At 40.7% G+C, this 16,581-nt stretch overlaps 2 non-coding genes across 2 annotated transcripts; both read left to right on the top strand.

Annotated features, from left to right (window-relative positions):
• The first annotated feature begins 3,231 nt into the window (after nt 1-3,231).
• trnav-cac (transfer RNA valine (anticodon CAC)) lies at nt 3,232-3,304 on the top strand. Its single transcript has one exon. It is a non-coding gene; the product is annotated as a tRNA-Val (tRNA).
• A 5,066-nt stretch (nt 3,305-8,370) lies between these two features.
• trnav-cac (transfer RNA valine (anticodon CAC)) lies at nt 8,371-8,443 on the top strand. Its single transcript has one exon. It is a non-coding gene; the product is annotated as a tRNA-Val (tRNA).
• The last annotated feature ends 8,138 nt before the right edge of the window (nt 8,444-16,581 follow it).

Here is a 16,581-nt window from a genome sequence, read left to right as displayed (position 1 = left end):
TGTCACAAACATTGTTTTTGTCCCTTATGAATATTAGTTAAAATGTAATAAAAGCAACAGAATGCATTGGCCGGGAATCTGACCCGGGTCTCCCGCGTGGCAGGCGAGAATTCTACCACTGAACCACCAATGCCTGTGGAGTAAAAGAGATTTATGAACTCGGTTCAGAGGAAGAACGTTTGAAATGCGGGCTGCGACGGACCAAACATGCTACACTGAATTAATGATAGCCAATATGAGTCGATAGCATTGATTATCAGTAATTTACATTAGTTTAAACAAGAATGGCTTGAAAGTTATGTTGCAAACGTGGCACACGTTTTAACTTGAAACTTTTTTGCAAATTTAGAGAAGGACATGGGCTGTACAAGAAAACCCTCAAACCCCTGTGCTCGAGTCAAGATTTCGTCCCTGGGTGGGCTTGAATTACCATCTTCTCAGTTAAGAGCCGAACGCGCTGACCGATTGTCATTGTCTTTGGATGGGCGTAACTAGAAGTATACTGATTCAGCCTTCGGTGAGTCCAATATGCCCTTTGGGTGGAATGCCTGCGTCTTGCGGTTTTCACAAACATTGCTTTTGTCCCTTATGAATATTAGTTAAAATGTAATAAAAGCAACAGAATGCATTGGCCGGGAATCGGACCCGGGTCTCCCGCGTGAATTCTACCATTGAACCACCAATGCCTGTGGAGTAAAAGAGATTTATGAACTCGGTTAAGAGGAAGAATGTTTGAAATGCGGGCTGCGACGGACCAAACATGCTACACTGAATAAATGATAGCCAATATGAGGCGATAGCATTGATTATCAGTAATTTACATTAGTTTAAACAAGAATGGCTTGAAAGTTATGTTGCAAACGTGGCGCACGTTTTAACTAGAAACTTTTTTGAAAATTTAGAGAAGGACGTGGGCTGTACAAGAAAACCCTCAAACCTCCGTGCTCGAGTCAAGATTTCGTTCCTGGGTGGGCTTGAACCACCATCCTCTCAGTTAACAGCCGAACGCGCTGACCGATTGCGCCACAGAGACTTACTGGTTTACATCATTAATTACTCCCCAAAAAATTATAAAATCTCATGTTACGATGTCCCGATGTCATTGTCTTTGGATGGGCGTAACTAGAAGTACACTGCTTCAGGCTTTGGCGAGTCCAATATGCCTTTTGGGTGGAATGCCTGCGTCATGCGGTTGTCACGAACATTGCTTTTGTCCCTTATGAATATTAGTTAACATGTAATAAAAGCAACAGATTGCATTGGCCGGGAATCGGACCCGGGTCTCAGCGTGGCAGGCGAGATTTCTACCACTGAATCACCAACGCCTGTGGAGTAAAAGAGATTTATGAACTCGGTTAAGAGGAAGAACGTTTGAAATGAGGGCTGCGACAGAAAAAACATGCTACAAAGTAGAACACATTCTACGTGCACAAGGGATTTAACAACATCCACAAAAGGCAAGAAATGCAATGCAGCTAATAACAGCAATAAGACTAGCAAGCACCATGTTTTCCATTGGCCGAAAATCAACTTGTAAGTCTTGATAAAGGTCCGCAACTTGCAGCAGTTTCCATGGTGTAGTGGTTATCACATTCGCCTCACACGCGAAAGGTCCCCTCTTCGAAACAGGGTGGAAAAAAGGTCTTTTTACTTTCCTTCTTACCTCTATAAATAAGCAAGGAAATAAATGATAGCAAGGTCCTGTGTTTCATCATAAAGTAGTTTGCAACATAGCTGACCACCTCATGTACAGCCGAGCACACACGACACCAAATTTAGAGGGTTCTCATATAGGCAGACCTCAGGCTTCAACATCATGAATGCTGGGTTCCATGAAAATGTCACGCACAAACCTGTGAAATTTCTCATTCATTCAAGTCACTGTATTCTCAGGGCTTTCAATGGATTGCAACTGTACTGTTTAGATTGACTTATAAGATGTTTAACCTCTCTTTTAGCAGGAATCATAGGTGTAATTCCCAAAGAGTTAGAGAAGACAGCTGCAGTCTGAATGAGTGTTGGCCTTGCTTTCAAATTAAGAACCAGTCAAATAGTCACCTGAAGCCTAAATCATAGCAGAGGATGGTTTCGATCCATCGACCTCTGGGTTATGGGCCCAGCATGCTTCCGCTGCGCCACTCTGCTGTCTTAAACTCCAGGATGCTTACTCTGGTGGATATCCAGACAAACTACTTGTAACAAAGTGATTTGGAACCCATCTGAAGTAGTGTTTCTTTCTGAGTCCTGGTTCAATCCACATTTAAAATGGCATTTTTTTGAAGAAAACATGACAGTAAATATCAAACTCTGTGGATCCATTGGGATTTTATTCAAAACGAATAGAATTTGGCTTGCATTCATGTGGTTTGAAAACAAACTGAGAAAGTGTTACAGAAAAAACATCAAGACACTGACGGGATTTGAGCCCAACATCTCCTATGTAACAAACAGGCACCTTGACTGACAGGTACAGCGCCTGGAACAGCATGGGATTTCAACACGATGTCTATAACCCTACACTGAATTGATGATAGCCAATTTGAGGCGATAGCATTGATTATCAGTAATTTACATTAGTTTAAACAAGCATGGCTTGAAAGTTATGTTGCAAACGTTTTATATAGAAACTTTTTTGCAAATTTAAAGAAGGACATGGACTGTACAAGAAAACCCTCAAATCCTCGTGCTCGCGTCAAAATTTCGTCCCTGGGTGGGCTTGAACCACCATCCTCTCAGTTAACAGCCGAACGTGCTGACCGATTGTCATTGTCTTTGGATGGGCGTATCTAGAAGTACACTGATTCAGGCTTTGGCGAGTCCAATATGCCTTTTGGGTGGAATGCCTGCGTCGTGCGGTTGTCACAAACATTGCTTTTGTCCCTAATGAATATTAGTTAAAATGTAATAAAAGGAACAGAATGCATTGGCAGGGAATCGGACCCGGGTCTCCCGCGTGGCAGGCGAAAATTCTACCACTGAACCACCAATGCCTGTGGAGTAAAAGAGATTTATGAACTCGGTTAAGAGGAAGAACGTTTGAAATGCGGGCTGCGACAGACAAAACATGCTACAAAGTAGAACACATTCTACGTGCACAAGGGATTTAACAACATCCACAAAAGGTAAGAAATGCAATGCAGCTAATAACAGCAATAAGACTAGCGAGCACCATGTTTTCCATTGGCCGAAAATCAACTTGTAAGTATTGATAAAGGTCTGCAACCTGCAGCAGTTTCCATGGTGTAGTGGTTATCACATTCGCCTCACACGCGAAAGGTCCCCTGTTCGAAACAGGGTGGAAACAAGGTCTTTTTACTTTCCTTCTTACCTCTATAAATGAGCAAGGAAATAAATGATAGCAAGGTCCTGTGTTTCATCATAAAGTAGTTTGCAACATAGCTGACCACTTCATGTACAGCCGAGCACACACGACACCAAATTTAGAGGGTTCTCATATAGGCAGACCTCAGGCTTCAACATCATGAATGCTGGGTTCCGTGAAAATGTCACGCACAAACCTGTGAAATTTCTCATTCATTCAAGTCACTGTATTCTCAGGGCTTTCAATGGATTGCAACTGTACTGTTTAGATTGACTTATAAGATGTTTAACCTCTCTTTTAGCAGGAATCATAGGTGTAATTCCCAAAGAGTTAGAGAAGACAGCTGCAGTCTGAATGAGTGTTGGCCTTGCTTTCAAATTAAGCACCAGTCAAATAGTCACCTGAAACCTAAATCATAGCAGAAGATGATTTCGATTCATCGACCTCTGGGTTATGGGCCCAGCACGCTTCCGCTGCGCCACTCTGCTGTCTTAAACTACAAAATGCTTACTCCGGTGAATATCCAGACAAACTACTTGTAACAAAGTGATTTGGAACCCATCCGAAGTAGGGTTTCTTTCTGAGTCCTGGTTCAATCCACATTTAAAATGGCATTTTTTTGAAGAAAACATTGCAGTAAGTTGAAAGTTATGTTGCAAACGTGGCAAACGTTTTAACTAGAAATTTTTTGCAAATTTAGAGAAGGACATGGGCTCAAAAATGAGGCGATAGGCAACTCAATCCACATTTAAAATGGCATTTTTTTGAAGAAAACATTGCAGTAAACATCAAACTCTGTGGATCCATTGGGATTTTATTCAAAACGAATAGAATTTGGCTTGCATTCATGTGGTCTGAAAACAAACTGAGAAAGTGTTACAGAAACAACATCAAGACACTGGCGGGATTTGAGCCCAACATCTGCTATTTAACAAACAGGCACCTTGACTGACAGCTACAGCGCCTGGAACAGCATGGGATTTCAACACGATGTCTATAACCCTACACTGAATTGATGATAGCCAATTTGAGGCGATAGCATTGATTATCAGTAATTTACATTAGTTTAAACAAGCATGGCTTGAAAGTTATGTTGCAAACGTTTTAACTAGAAACTTTTTTGCAAATTTAGAGAAGGACATGGACTGTACAAGAAAACCCTCAAACCCTCGTGCTCGCGTCAAGATTTTGTCCCTGGGTGGGCTTGAACCACCATCCTCTCAGTTAACAGCCGAACGTGCTGACCGATTGTCATTGTCTTTGGATGGGCGTAACTAGAAGTATACTGATTCAGCCTTTGGTGAGTCCAATATGTCCTTTGGGTGGAATGCCTGCGTTTTGCGGTTGTCACAAACATTGCTTTTGTCCCTTATGAATATTAGTTAAAATGTAATAAAAGCAACAGAATGCATTGGCCGGAAATCGGACCCGGGTATCCCGCGTGGCAGGCGAAAATTCTACCACTGAACCACCAATGCCTGTGGAGTAAAAGAGATTTATGAACTCGGTTAAGAGGAAGAACGTTTGAAATGCGGGCTGCGACGTACCAAACATGCTACACTGATTTAATGACAGCCAATATGAGGCGATAGCATTGATTATCAGTATTTTACATTAATTTAAACAAGAATGGCTTGAAAGTTATGTTGCAAACGTGGCACACGTTTTAACTAGAAACTTTTTTGCAAATTTAGAGAAGGACATGGGCTGTACAAGAAAACCCTCAAACCCCTGTGCTCGAGTCAAGATTTCGTCCCTGGGTGGGCTTGAACCACCATCCTCTCAGTTAACAGCCGAACGCGCTGACCCATTGCGCCACAGAGACTTACTGGTTTACATGATTAATTACTCCCAAAAAAATTATAAAATCTTATGTTACGATGTCCCGATGTCGTTGTCTTTGGATTAGCGTAACTAGAAGTACACTGCTTCAGCCTTCGGCGAGTCCAATATGCCTTTTGGGTGGAATGCCTGCGTCTTGCGGTTTTCACAAACATTGCTTTTGTCTCTTATGAATATTAGTTAAAATGTAATAAAAGCAACAGAATGCATTGGTCGGAAATCGGACCCGGGTCTCCCGCGTGGCAGGCGAAAATTCTACCACTGAACCACCAATGCCTGTGGAGTAAAAGAGATTTATGAACTCGGTTAAGAGGAAGAACGTTTGAAATGCGGGCTGCGACGGACCAAACATGCTACACTGATTTAATGATAGCCAATATGAGGCAATAGCATTGATTATCAGTATTTTACATTAATTTAAACAAGAATGGCTTGAAAGTTATGTTGCAAACGTGGCACACGTTTTAACTAGAAACTTTTTTGCAAATTTAGAGAAGGACATGGGCTGTACAAGAAAACCCTCAAACCCCTGTGCTCGAGTCAAGATTTCGTCCCTGGGTGGGCTTGAACCACCATCCTCTCAGTTAACGGCCGAACGCGCTACCCATTGCGCCACAGAGACTTACCGTATTTTCCGCACTATAAGGCGCACCGGATTATTAGCCGCACCTTCAATGAATGGCATATTTCATAACTTTGTCCACCAATAAGCCACCCCGGACTATAAGCCGCGCCTACGCTGCGCTAAAGGGAATGTCAAAAAAACAGTCAGATAGGTCAGTCAAACTTTAATAATATATTAAAAACCAGCGTTCTAACAACTCTGTTCACTCCCAAAATGTACGCAAATGTGCAATCACAAACATAGTAAAATTCAAAATAGTGCAGAGCAATAGCAACATAATGTTGCTCGAACGTTAATGTCACAACACACAAAATAAACATAGCGCTCACTTTCTGAAGTTATTCTTCATTCGTAAATCCTTCGTCTTCGGTGTCCGAAGTGAAAAGTTGGGCAAATGTGAGATCCAAAATGGCCGGCTCCGTCTCGTCGAAGTAATCGGAGTCAGTGTCACTGTTATCCAGCAGTTCTGTGAATCCTGCCTTCCGGAAAGCTCGGACCACAGTTGTGACCGAAATATCTGCCCAGGCATTTACGATCCACTGGCAGATGTTGGCGTCGTCTGGCGCTGCCTCCCTGTCTTAGTGAAGGTGTGTTCGCCTTCTGTCATCCATTGTTCCCACGCAGTTAGCAGTCTAGCTTCGAATGCCCTGTTGACACCAATATCTAGCGGCTGGAGGTCTTTTGTCAATCCACCCGGAATGACGGCGAGTATTGAATTAAGCGCGTAAGCGTGTCTCTTACTGTGATGTTATGAGCTAGCAAATATAACAACTACACTACCCAGCATGCAACGATAGTTACGAGCATGCGCGGTAGCCCTGAGAAGCGATGTTGTATGCTGGCAGTTAGAATGTGGTTATGAGCACGCTGTGAGTAAACGTTGAGAACTCAGTTAACACGCCTCGTCTGCATTATTTATAATTAGACAGACAACACACTTAATAGGAGCCATTTTGGGGTCTTTACATAAACACACAAATGGAAATGAAACGTCACATATCCCAGCATGCACCGCGCGCTTCTTCTTCTTCCGGGGGCGGGTGGTTGCTTACAGTACAAGAAGAAGCGCTTCCTGTTCTATGGGGGCGGGTGCTTACCTTGGCGGTTGCTTGCGTAGAAGAAGAAGCGCTTCCTGCTCTACCGGGAAAAAAGATGGCAGCTGTTTACCGAAGTTGCGAGAACGAAACTTTATGAAAATGAATCTTAATATTTATCCATATATAAAGCGCACCGGGTTAAAAGCCGCACTGTCAGCTTTTGAGTAAATTTGTGGTTTTTAGGTGTGGCTAATGGTGCGGAAAATACGGTACTGGTTTACATGATTACTTACTCCCCAAAAAATTATAAAATCTCATGTTACGATGTCCCGATGTCATTGTCTTTGGATTAGCGTAAGTAGAAGTACACTGCTTCAGACTTCAGGGAATCCAATATGCCTTTTGGGTGGAATGCCTGCGTCTTGCGGTTGTCACAAACATTGCTTTTGTCCCTTATGAATATTAGTTAAAATGTAATAAAAGCAACAGAATGCATTGGCCGGGAATCGGACCCGGGTCTCCCGCGTGGCAGGCAAGAATTCTACCACTGAACCACCAATGCCTGTGGAGTAAAAGAGATTTATGAACTCGGTTAAGAGGAAGAACGTTTGAAATGCGGGCTGCGATGAACCAAACATGCTACACTGAATTAATGATAGCCAATATGAGGCGATAGCATTGATTATCAGTAATTTACATTAGTTTAAACAAGAATGGCTTGAAAGTTATATTGCAATTGTGGCACACGTTTTAACTAGAAACTTTTTTGCAAATTTAGAGAATGGGCTGTACAAGAAAACCCTCAAACCCCTGTGCTCGAGTCAATATTTTGTCCCTGGGTGGGCTTGAACCACCAGCCTCTCAGTTAACAGCCGAACGCGCTGACCCATTGCGCCACAGAGACTTATTGGTTTACGTGTTTATTAAAGCGCACCGGGTTAAAAGCCGCACTGTCAGCTTTTGAGTAAATTTGTGGTTTTTAGGTGCGGCTAATGGTGCGGAAAATACGGTACTGGTTTACATGATTACTTACTCCCCAAAAAATTATAAAATTTTATGTTACGATGTCCCGATGTCGTTGTCTTTGGATTAGCGTAACTGGAAGTACACTGCTTCAGCCTTCGGCGAGTACAATATGCCTTTTGGGTGGAATGCCTGCGTCTTGAGGTTTTCACGAACATTGCTTTTGTCCCTTATGAATATTAGTTAAAATGTAATAAAAGCAACAGAATGCATTGGCCGGGAATCGGACCGGGGTCTCCCGCGTGGCAGGCAAGAAATCTACCACTGAACCACCAATGCCTGTGGAGTAAAAAAAGTTTTCTAAACTCGGTTAAGAGGAAGAACGTTTGAAATGCGGGCCGCGACAGACAAAACATGCTACAAAGTAGAACACATTCTACGTGCACAAGGGATTTAACAACATCCACAAAAGGCAAGAAATGCAATGCAGCTAATAACAGCAATAAGACTAGCGAGCACCATGTTTTCCATTGGCCGGAAATCAACTTGTAAGTTTTGATAAAGGTCTACAACTTGCAGCAGTTTCCATGGTGTAGTGGTTATCACATTCGCCTCACACGCGAAAGGTCCCCTGTTCGAAACAGGGTGGAAACAAGGTCTTTTTACTTTCCTTCTTACCTCTATAAATAAGCAAGGAAATAAATGATAGCAAGGTCCTGTGTTTCATCATAAAGTAGTTTGCAACATAGCTGACCACCTCATGTACAGCCGAGCACACACAACACCAAATTTAGAGGGTTCTCATTAGGCAGACCTCAGGCTTCAACATCATGAATGCTGGGTTCCATGAAAATGTCACGCACAAACCTGTGAAATTTCTCATTCATTCAAGTCACTGTATTCTCAGGGCTTTCAATGGATTGCAACTGTACTGTTTAGATTGACTTATAAGATGTTTAACCTCTCTTTTAGCAGGAATCATAGGTGTAATTCCCAAAGAGTTAGAGAAGACAGCTGCAGTCTGAATGAGTGTTGGCCTTGCTTTCAAATTAAGAACCAGTCAAATAGACAACTGAAACCTAAATCATAGCAGAGGATGGTTTCGATCCATCGACCTCTGGGTTATGGGCCCAGCACGCTTCCGCTGCGCCACTCTGCTGTCTTAAATTACAAAGTGATTTGGAACCCATCTGAAGTAGTGTTTCTTTCTGAGTCCTGGTTCAATTCACATTTAAAATGGCATTTTTTTGAAGAAAACATTGCAGTAAACATCAAACTCTGTGGATCCATTGGGATTTTATTCAAAACGAATATAATTTGGCTTGCATTCATGTGGTTTGAAAACAAACTGAGAAAGTGTTACAGAAAAAACATCAAGACACTGACGGGATTTGAGCCCAACATCTCCTATTTAACAAACAGGCACCTTGACTGACAGCTACAGCGCCTGGAACAGCATGGGATTTCAACACGATGTCTATAACCCTACACTGAATTGATGATAGCCAATTTGAGGCGATAGCATTGATTATCAGTAATTTACATTAGTTTAAAAAAGCATGGCTTGAAAGTTATGTTGCAAACGTTTTAACTAGAAACTTTTTTGCAAATTTGAGAGAGAGAGAGAGAGAGAGAGAGAGAGAGAGAGAGAGAGAGAGAGAGAGAGAGAGAGATCAGAAGGCATAAGAAAAAGTATCTACATTTGATTATTTACATTTGATGATTAAGAATGAAAGAGTTAAAGACTTGCTTCAACAACACTACTTTGCAACAAAGAAATGCTATAAACAAAAAGCTGCTACATGCGTCTTGTCATTTTATCTGCAGTGTTTACAATTAAAACTGACTTCTTTTCAATTTGGACTCAAAACTCACGTTTTCCAGTCTTCTTCAAAAGGCCACCCTTCAAAAGTTTTGAAGCTATTCTCCCAAAAGTACATCGTAAATGTATCACTTTCGTTAAAAAGCTCCATTTGGGCTTGATTTAAAAGCCGGATAAAAGTTGTAAAAATGGCAAAAAAAAAAACCAGCAAGGGGAATTGAAATATGACAGTTTTCTTGAAAATGTTTTGATTGGATTGTTTTCTTCTTCATGGTTTTCACACACAAGTGCTGGTGCGGCCTACGCCACCTTGTGGTTGTCTTGCCCAACTGTTGAAGAAAAACATGTAAATACTACAACTAACATTTGATGCAATAAATCAAAGTCCCTTTATTTTGCATACTGAGAGACAATATCAATAATTGTATGATGGAAACTCCTCATGAACGCTACTTCCGCTTCCTAGTCTAGCAACACAACGCCATCAAGTGCTTGATTGGCGTAAACATTGAAGTAACAACAATACTATAGTTTAAGTATTTCAAACAATAAATCAAAGCAAAATTCACTTTCTTTAATCTACTAATATGAGTTGTAATGATCAGTTTATTCTCCAGAGGAGTCAATGTGTCAAGCATAATAACATCACATCCTGTATGCCATATCAAAATAAAGACAACACCACAGTAAGAGACAAAATAAAGACTTGATGACCGCTAAATGCAAACTGCTATTGGTCAGAATTTGAGGCGCGGGAAACAGTGGTGGTCTCTCTGCCGCTGTAAATAAAGATGGAAGGAAGGAGTTTGCTTATTTATCACAGTGGTGTATTGTGAAAGTGGGCTCCTTACTACGGAATCATGTCTTTCTCAGTACCGGAGACAACCAAGTGTATGTCTTTAACTCCCAGGACAGAAATCTGAAGGCCACTATTAGATGATACACACACCATTTGGCATTTTTTTCCGCATGTAGCGACAAACTGCTTCTCTCCGCCTCTTCCCTTTTCAAGGTTGGGAAAAGACTTTTCTTGCTTCATTTGTTTTGTGGTGGTAGAAGATGATGCCCTCTCAGTCTCTGCAGCTCATTGACAAGTCAGGTGGGAAGGCTTTTTGTCCAAAATAGTCCAAGATCCTTTACATGCTTTTTGTGTCCCAACTGAAGCACGCCCAAATAGCCAGGACCAGGTCAAAGATTTTTTCTAAAAAGGGCCTTTTCTTTTCTCCCCCCCCCCCATTCCCGAGGCGGCGTTTAACGGTAAGGGGGAGAAACTTTTTTTTTTGTTTTGTTTTTTACCTCAGAAAAACACGAAAAAAGATTGTTATCATTACCGATTTTAACATGGAAGAAAAGCTGGACTCAAGTTGTGCACGAAAACTTTTTTTCTGTCACCGAGCGTAAAGTCGGCAAAGTTGTTGGAGCCCCCCCACCACCACATTTTTCGAAAACTTTTCTTTTTTTTTGAGCGAGTGAAGTTTTGTACAAATATTAAAAAAGAAGAGGAAAGAATGGCGAAGGACAGTCGTAAGGGGGGACCCCGGACCAAAGAGGAAAGGGGACCGTCGCGGGGGGCCAACTTTTCTCACATTTGTTTTTTTTTCCAAACTCCTTCCATCAACCCCAACCCGGGATTGAACGGGCCGAAGGATACTTCCTGGTTTCGACGAGAGGAAGCAAGTCGGCTGCAAAGAAAATGCAAATTAAAGCTTTTAAATTGAAAACCCCGTCGCCGAAATGTTTTTCCGGAAAAAGATAAAGGAAAGAAGAAAGCGTCCTTTTGCAATGAAGTTTAGGATGAAATAGGCTGGCATCATCATTACCACTTGTGGTCCCCTCCAAGGTTTCTTCCATTCCAAATATCCACCGCGCCCAGCAAAAGCCTTCCATCTTTTCAGGACCAAAGCCTTGAAAACAACTCACATCTCTTTTTGGCATCTTACACACGTGACTTACACACAACATGTATCACGTGACTTACACACAACATGTATCACGTGACTTACACACAACATGTATCACGTGACTTACACACAACATGTATCACGTGACTTACACACAACATGTATCATGTGACTTACACACAACATGTATCACGTGACTTACACACAACATGTATCACGTGACTTACACACAACATGTATCACGTGACTTACACACAACATGTATCACGTGACTTACACACAACATGTATCACGTGACTTACACACAACATGTATCAGGTGACTTACACACAACATGTATCACGTGACTTACACACAACATGTATCACGTGACTTACACACAACATGTATCACGTGACTTACACACAACATGCATCACGTGACTTACACACAACATGTATCACGTGACTGACACACAACATGTATCACGTGACTTACACACAACATGTATCACGTGACTTACACACAACATGTATCACGTGACTTACACACAACATGTATCAGGTGACTTACACACAACATGTATCACGTGACTTACACACAATATTAGTATTTCCAACTAGGACTTTCCCTCATGTGTGTTGTGGCAAAATGTGAATGGCTGACAAAAATGTGTTTCCTTGGCGGAGGTCACTGAACCTCCATTTGTGTCTTGGTGTGTCCACAGTGGATTAGTAGGTGTGAGACAAACACTTTATCTTCCTGGTTGTTGTATCGCTACGTGTTTGACATTATTTAAGACTTTATGGTGCCTGGAAAAGGACAGTTTGCCTCTTCTGTGGTATTGATGAGATTTAAAGGAGTGTTGTTAGTCCCATGGTGATGTGATAAAACCTCTTTCTTGTTTGGAAGATACACACAATTGTAACTGTTATTTCTTCCTGCACATAATAAATATGTACAACGTGTTTGGATGTATTCATTTATGTAACATTGTCATTAAATGTAACATTGCCTGACAAAAAGTCATTCCACGTAATATTTTGATATTTACACATCGCATATTTGACTAGAATACCCTTATGAGCATTACATATATCAACATCAACTACCTACTGTACTGTTTACTTGTTGAAATACCCTTTTTGGAGAAAATATATACCCATATAGTTTATATGTCTATATATATATATATATATATATATATATATATATATATATATATATATATATATATATATATATAATATAAATATGTATAAGCATGTATATATATATATATTTTTTTATATATACATATATATTATATGTTATATGTATTATATATTACTGTAACTTGTTCTTAAAAATAGTAGTTATTTTGTATGTCAAATTGAGTGTTTGTGTGTATATATGCATGTGTGTGCGTGTGTATATATATATATATATATATATATATATATATATATATATATATATATATATATATATATATATATATATATATATATATAAAACATTACACAAATATAACAAACAAATGTTCTCTCAGCACCAGCATGGAGCTGTGTAGCATTTGTCTGTGACAGAATGACATCACACTAAGACATTCAGTGACAGTTTTCCAGTGTTTATCAGTCATTTTTATTTACTTATTTAGAATTTTGGTACAGTAAAAACCTTTTAAACAAAGTGTTTGCTCGTGAAATTTTCTGAAAGTTGTAGGTGTATTTTTGCTATCGTTCACATTTTCAGAATGTATAATATTGTTTTTTAGAGAAATGTCAGGTTTCAAACACTGATGACATCCATTAAACAAGACAAGAGGCAAATAATCAAACAGAGACAGAATTAAATTTGGACTCAATATTGAGGAGAAACATGGCGACTGTACTTTCTGTACAGTCTTCAACCACGCTCTGCCAAAAGATTGCACTCCTTCTTTATTTGACTTTCTACCCCCACCTGACCACAGCTGCTTCCAAAGGGAAGTGGGTCGTAAACAGCGTTGCCTTTGGTTACCGAACAGTTCAAAAGCAGAGGTTGTAAAAAAGTTAAAAAAAAGAGTTCCATAAAATAGTTCAAAGAGAGTTCCATAAAATAGTTCAAAAAGAGTTTGTAAAATACTTCAAAAAGAGTTCCTCTGGAAGTTGGGCAGATCCTGCCATCTGTCCGCTTTGAAGTCCCAGTGGAGTTTTACGAGCATTCTTCTTGGTACGTTTCAAAGACAGCCCCTGTCCTTTTGTCAGGAACACAATGTAATACAAAGTTTTTTGTGATCATTTAGAAACAATTATTCTAACAGAAATGTTTTGACATTTTGTTATTATTGTTAATATTATCTGAAATCTATTTTTGGCAGCAGCAAAGTGGCCATTTGGGTAGTTTTTAGCTCTAAAAAGGGTATTTCAACAAGTAAACAGTACAGTAGGTGTTGATATATGTAATGCTCATAAGGGTATTCTAGTAGAATATGCAGAGATGAGATGTGTCAATATCAAAATATTACTTGAAATCAATTTTTGGCAGCAGCAAAGTGGTTGTTTTGGCATATTTTAACTTTGTAAAGGGTATTTCTACAAGTAAACAGTAAAATAGGTACTTGATTTATATACAGTATATGTAATGCTCATAAGGGTATTCTAGTAGAGTATGCAGAGATGAGATGTGTCAACATTGGCGTTGTTAGGCCTATTTTAGGAGGGCTCAAGCCCCCCTAAAATATTCTTAAGCCCCCCTAAATCATTTGGTGTTATATATTTTTATTTTACAAATACATGCTGACATATTCATTATGAAGTGGCCCGAATATGAGTTTAAATAAATAATCATATAACCTGTCATTATTCACTCAGTTTCCCCTCACTTCATAGCGTAAGGTAGCGAGCCCCTTTAGTGCATCGGTATCCAATCCATTCCACTTCTTCATATAGAAAATGCCCACATCACTCAAAATCCAGTCCGCATTTTCTCTGCGACCTTGCTTGCGGTCCTGCAGGTGTACGAAGCACATTAGCACACAGCACTGCAGATTGCAGAACAAGAACGTGAACGGATGCAAAATGGACATAAGAAAGGTTTTCAAGAAAGTAAGTATTCATCACTGCTTGTAGTAAAATGTATTAGCTCCACTTTACACCTGGTCTGTGTTTGACACAAAGTTACTTTCCCGCTCTAAATACACCATCTTTGTAGTAATTTTTCTCCTGCGTGGACTTCCGTCCTCCTTTACAATGAGTGAAGCTGCACCAAACCTTGTGTCTGCAATTGTAAATCATTTACTTTTTAACTTTTGTGTTTCTTGTAGAATCTATATCAAGTAATATACATTAGCCTATTGTTCAAATAATGGAAAAAGCATCATTAAATATATTTGTTGTATTGTATTGTTACATTAATAGCTGCACGGTGGAAGAGGGGTTAGTGCGTCTGCCTCACAATACGAAGGTCCTGACTAGTCCTGGGTTCAATCCCGGGCTCGGGATCTTTCTGTGTGGAGTTTGCATGTTCTCCCCGTGACTGCGTGGGTTCCCTCCGGGTACTCCGGCTTCCTCCCACCTCCAAAGACATGCACCTGGGGATAGGCCCCTCCCACCTCCAAAGACATGCACCTGGGGATAGGCCCCTCCCACCTCCAAAGACATGCACCTGGGGATAGGCCCCTCCCACCTCCAAAGACATGCACCTGGGGATAGGCCCCTCCCACCTCCAAAGACATGCACCTGGGGATAGGCCCCTCCCACTTCCAAAGACATGCACCTGGGGATAGGCCCCTCCCACCTCCAAAGACATGCACCTGGGGATAGGCCCCTCCCACCTCCAAAGACATGCACCTGGGGATAGGCCCCTCCCACCTCCAAAGACATGCACCTGGGGATAGGCCCCTCCCACTTCCAAAGACATGCACCTGGGGATAGGTTGATTGGCAACACTAAATGGTCCCTAGTGTGTGAATGTGAGTGTGAATGTTGTCTGTCTATCTGTGTTGGCCCTGTGATGAGGTGGCGACTTGTCCAGGGTGTACCCCGCCTTCCGCCCGATTGTAGCTGAGATAGGCTCCAGCACCCCCCGCGACCCCGAAGGGAATAAGCGGTAGAAAATGGATGGATAGATGGGTGTTAATCATTTCATAGGATTTTCAGAGGGCGGAAAAACCAAGACATTGAATACAAAATGTAAAATGAATAAATACATGCGATGAGGTGGCGACTTGTCCAGGGTGTACCCCGCCTTCCGCCCGATTGTAGCTGAGATAGGCTCCAGCGCCCCCCGCGACCCCAAAAAGGGAATAAGCGGTAGAAAATGGATGGATGGATGGATGGAATAAATACATAAAAAGAAAAAGAAAAAAAATGGTTAAAAGCCATCGTCCCGCGGAGCATTTCATTTCGTCCCGTGCATTTTTATACCGTCCCCGGGACGACGGGACTACGTTAATCTCAAGCCCTGGAAGTTACATTTTATTGTTTGCATTATTTGTTTCAGCATTGCACTTTGAAGATGGTCCCTCAGCTCTTTGACAGCTTTGGCTCTTTTTCACATCAGCAGTCTTTCTTATTTACAGTATATATAAACCTTTCTCATTTCTATTCAGATTTCCATATATATTTAATTTCCTTAACGGCTTGCCATAATATATATATATATATATATATATATATATATACATATATATATATATATATGTAAGCCAAATTATCCTGATCCAGATATGACTTTAATTCAAGTAATTAAGTAATATTTCCAGGGCTTGAATTTACAACCATTTTAGTCACATATGTGCCCAAAATGTAATCTGTGCAACTTCAAAATATTTGGGAACAAACAATTATTGTATTGTGAGCGAAAGTGGTGGCATTAGCCTCTATGTTGTGAAGTAATAACATAGAGGCTAATGCCACGACTTTCATTGTGTTTCAGTGTATGTTGAAGGATCATGCAAGTCATTGTTTCTTGTTGATGCTGTCAACAAAATGTCATTGTTGTTGTTGTACTGAACACACATTGAAAATAAACCCACTGAAATAATAATAATAACAATGAATCATTTCTAAGTCTTTGTTAGACGTTTGTGAAGATTTGTGCTCGTGCGCTACGTTCGCTCGCATCCT

The sequence above is a fragment of the Nerophis lumbriciformis genome, linkage group LG28, assembly GCF_033978685.3.
Source record: "Nerophis lumbriciformis linkage group LG28, RoL_Nlum_v2.1, whole genome shotgun sequence".
NCBI lineage: Eukaryota > Metazoa > Chordata > Actinopteri > Syngnathiformes > Syngnathidae > Nerophis > Nerophis lumbriciformis.
This window is presented reverse-complemented; position numbering and strand designations above follow the sequence as displayed.